This window comes from Electrona antarctica (genome assembly GCF_951216825.1).
Source record: "Electrona antarctica genome assembly, chromosome: 6".
In the NCBI taxonomy this organism is placed as follows: domain Eukaryota; kingdom Metazoa; phylum Chordata; class Actinopteri; order Myctophiformes; family Myctophidae; genus Electrona; species Electrona antarctica.
This window is the reverse complement of record NC_136811.1, coordinates 54655342-54660467: the sequence shown is the minus strand read 5'-3', so window position 1 is coordinate 54660467 and position 5126 is coordinate 54655342.

Here is a 5126-nt window from a genome sequence, read left to right as displayed (position 1 = left end):
ATATGGCAATTATTAACCATACTGACTATAAATGAAAGTGAAAACTCCCCAGGCTGCAAAGGGTTAGTAATGACCTGAAGAAGGTTGGATGTCTGCACACCGTAGTTTATGAGTGCATAGTTCAGGAATCAGTTTATTATATAGTTTATTGACCTGAGACATGGTGTTCTCTTTTGTCTGACCCTTCCTCACCCAGGAGTCATCACAGCTCCTTATCCAGACATCAGTCTGACCCTTCCTCACCCAGGAGTCACCACAGCTCCTTATCCAGACATCAGTCTTATGGCCCCTACACCAGCGGTTCCCAAAGTGGGGTCCGCGGACCCCTAGGGGTACGAAACGCATAGCCAGGGGGTACCCGAAATAATTCCCAGAAAAAAAAGTGTTTTTTAACATTAAAATTATGTTTATCTACGTGGTCATTTCTGCCAAGTTGCGCAATAAACGTATTTTTTGTGTTGTTCATTGTGTTTCTCCCATGTTTGCTTTGGGCCAATAGCTGACATGATTACTAAAACTACAACATCAGTCAACCTGTCGTGACCCCAAACAGTAACAGCAGGACGCATGCTGCAGAAACAACAAAAAGACTCAGGACACTTGAAAGGTTTCTGCGGCCTCTTCAGATGAGGGGGTACCTGGAAAAATGTCTACCTCAAAAGGGGTACCTGGTCCAAATACACCAGGGGTTCTCAACCCGTGGGTCGCGACCCCTCGAGGGGTCGCCAAATTATTTTGGGGGGTCCCCAAATTATTTTCAAAAAATATATATATATATATGTTTGTTTTTTTTGCAACTGAATGGAAGTGGAAGTGGAAATGAAGAGTTTACATATAGTACACATAGTACATGCATACACCTTCCCTAATGATTATGGTTTCAGAATTTATTTATGGTGTATTGTCTCTATTATTAAGGTTATTGTAGAAGTCAATTTATATTGGGGGTCGGGAGGGAGCGGGGCGGGGGTCCCGAGACGTTGCCAAAGCATTTTCGGGGGTCCCCGGCCAAAACGTTTGGGAACCCCTGCCCTACACACTGTAGGAGTTTTAAAGTTGTCGGCGAGTCATCAGATCGTTATGTATTTCACACTGCAGGAGTCTTTTTTTTTTTAAATCGTCTGTCATTATATCGTTGTGGCTGTTGTAGCGACTACTTCTTCCCATCAAACCAAATAAAAGTAGTGCAATGAGGCTGAGCTGTCGGCAGGAACTGTATTACGCGTTTCCAATCAAATCCAGAAAACTTCTTATTGTAGTTAAGGTGATTTGTTGACAAAATAAACAAGGTCCAAAAGATTTACTGAAAAGGTTGATAAATGAAAACGTATAGATACAGGATTAAATGTAGATAAGCGATTAAACGGTCAACAGAAAATATTGAGCCTAGAGCAGACATTTTTCCAGGTACCCCCTCATCTGAAGCGGCCGCAGAAACCTTTCAAGTGTCCTGAGTCTTTGTGTTGTTTCTGCAGCATGCGTCCTGCTGTTACTGTTTGGGGTCACGACAGGTTGACTGATGTTGTAGTTTTAGTAATCATGTCAGCTATTGGCCCAAAGCAAACATGGGAGAAACACAATGAACAACACAAAATACGTTTATTGCGCAACTTGGCAGAAATGACCACGTAGATAAACATCATTTTACCGCTGGCCTAGAGCTCACCCCCATTGTTCTCTCACTGAATTCCACTGCCCAGACACACAGCTGACATAAGTATAGGTGATTAGCAGGACACACAGCTGACATAAGTATAGGCGATTAGCAGACACACAGCAGGAGCTCATAAATGAAGTGGAACATCAAAAACCAAGTGTGGGAAAAACAAAACAATAAATAGAATCGACAAACAAAATGTATATTTTGGCTCCTACAGTGGCTTTCACACTAAACGATTGGTCGCAGACTAGGCATCACACACTGCAAGAGTTCACCAAGATGAGATCCAGACCCGATATTCATTTGTTTTTATTGTATTCATTTTTACATCTCGTGCAGGATGCCGTGATACAAGCGACACAGGACGCCTCTCTCTGTCTCTCTCTCTCTCTCTCTCTCTCTCTCTCTCTCTCTCTCTCTGCGTGCACGCCACACACACACACACAGAGAGAGAGCGAGAGAGAGCACAAGGTCCAAAAGTTTGCTCCGATGCGGTTTTATCAGCATTATTCAAGTGAAATGAGTTGGTTTTATAGACTATTTAACAGCAACATTGGGCTAATATAGCTACCATTGTACGACACAGGACAGGTATTTACCCAAAGAATAAATGTTATATATATTATTATCATCTGATCATCTATCGATACAGTCGACGACCAACAGACAGACAGACAGACAGACAGACAGACAGACAGACAGACAGACAGACAGACAGACAGACAGACAGACAGACAGACAGACTTGTCGGTGCAAGTGCTCTCATTGGCTGCAATACAGGACTTCTCGGGACACGCTCGCAACCCATTTCATACTGTATGATGTCCAGTCGGCGACAGAGCCAAATATCAAACCTGGTAGATATTCAGAAGACGTCGGCGATTACTTTTATCGGCACTATATGTTAGTCTATAACTCCCGATCTTATGTCAGATCGGGAGTTTTGTCGGCGAGCGCCAAAAATGGTCCCCGACAGCATAATCGGAGCAAATATCGTGCAGTGTGTAAGAGCCATTACTGGCCTACCGGAATGTGCACTTAAGCCTCTCCAACTGATCAAAAATGCCGCAGCTCGCCTGGTCTTCAACCAGACAAAAAATTGACATATCTCTCCCTTTCTCTGCTCCATCCATTGGCTCCCGGTCGCCGCCAACAAAGAGTACAAAACTCTGATGCCAGCCTTCAAAGCAACCATAAGTATGGCACCGTCATATCTGGCAAGACTGATCGGACCCTACAAACCCTCCTGCGCACTCTTCAGCCGACGCAGGGAGGCTGGAAGCACCTTCACTAAAAACGCTGGGACAACGCTCCACACGTCCTAAACTTTTCTCCCTTCTGGCTCCAAAACTATGGAATGCACTTCCCATAGCAATCAGAACTGCAGACTCACTCCCAAGTCCCAATCTTCCGAAAACCCACCTCTTCAAACTCCATCTTAATATACATTCAAAGATTTGCACCACATTTTCACAAATCTTCAATAGCAGATCTACAAGCTTGTAGCGCAGATCTGTGCCGTGCTATGAGCTTGTAGATATGCTATTTTTCAATAGCTAAACTATAACATAATGCTTAAAACACCAAAAGGGGTTCCCGTCCAGAATTTTATTTGGGTCAGTACTAGTGCCCAGAAGAGCCCGTAGCACTTGCCCTATAGCCTCGACGACCTTGGCTCAACTTATGTAACTTAGATAGCATTTGATGTAGACATGACACTCTATAGTGTATACGCATAGTTTCATCATATAGATATTCCACTGTTAGATTCTTAGCTTACGTATGATTCTTGATGACTTTTTTTTATGTATTTGATGTATTACCATGTTTTGTTCTTGCAAAGCCGCTCTGGATTAAGAGTGTCTGCTAAATTGCAAATGTGAAACTGTCTGTACAATGTTCACCACCGGATAAACTATACCACTAAGAAATGCTTATACAGCCTTGATAGGATTTGGTGACACCTGGCATGGTGATATGTTATGGTAATAGAAGAGGGGTTGGTTAAAATTATCAACACGGGTGCCAGGTTAAAAAGAAAACATACTTTGTAATATATACGGTACCACATTTAGCTATGTTTCAAGACTTCTTCATTCACAAAAACAGATGTTTCGATCCATAGTGGTTCTTCATTAGGTCAATAAAAAATAAAAAATCCTGTTAGGCCTAATTGATTTATTGATTCAAACCTTTTGGAGACAACTTTGTTGTATGTAATTATTTTCTCTCCTGAGCAATACGTTTTAATGTCAATGTCAATGTCGCCGCCCCTTCTTGGAGTCTTAAAATGCTCTAGTGGTCAGCAAGTAAGTTTGGCCTCGGACAGTTTACATGTTTCTTTCTAAACCATTGGATGTTGTGCTACAACAACATCAATTAAGACCTGGAACTTGCAAATATACCATAATGTATTCTCACCATTTATATTGGACAATTAGTCCCCCAATTAAATGGTTATAAATGTGTGTTGTCTGCAAAACTATAGTAACATATTTAGTTGCATGTACAGTACAGTACAGTACAGTACAGTACAGTACAGTACAGTACAGTACAGTACAGTACAGTACAGTACAGTACAGTACAGTACAGTACAGTACAGTACAGTACAGTACAGTACTTACGTGACTTTGTGTGTATGTGCGTGTATGAGCACAAGCACCATCCATTGATATTAACTTTGTAGGTCTGTGTGTATGTATGAGCATGACCCAATATTCACCCCAGCAGCCATTACGTGACTTTGTGTGTGAGCGTACAGTACAGTACAGTACAGTACAGTACAGTACAGTACAGTACAGTACAGTACAGTACAGTACAGTACAGTACAGTACAGTATTTTCTAACTAAGCCATTGGATGTTGTGCTACAACAAAATCAATGGCTAATTTAAGAACTGGAACTTGCAATATACCTTCTACAATAATGTATTCTCACCATTTATATTGGACTATTAGTCCCCAGATGAAATGGTATGCATGTTGTCTGCATTTCTACAGTAACATATTTAGTTGAGCAGAAGGCTTGTAGGGCTGTTTGTGTCATTGGTGTCAGCTCAGATGTGTAAGCTAGACACACAGTCCCTGTTCTTTCAGTATGATTCAAATCACTTTAGTACTGTCCCACACCACCCGTAATTCCTGTCAACGGACCTCGTCTGATACATGCATGGCCTGATTGGCTCCCAGCCAGTGGACTAGATCATATTGTCCTCTCTGCATTATAATGTGTGTTATCATTAGTTAATATTCATCCAAGGCCATCCACCGGTTGGCCACAGAGAGACATTTCCCGTAAAGCGTGTGGGTGTCCTGCTATAGTGGGGCGGGATGGGAGGTGTTGCTCAAGATGAATTGTTTTTTTATGACAAGGACAGATTGATCTCGTCAAACTGAAACTTAAATTACCTGAATTGTTGCACTCAGCACTTCACAATGAAAAGTCATAATTTGATTGGTCATGAATG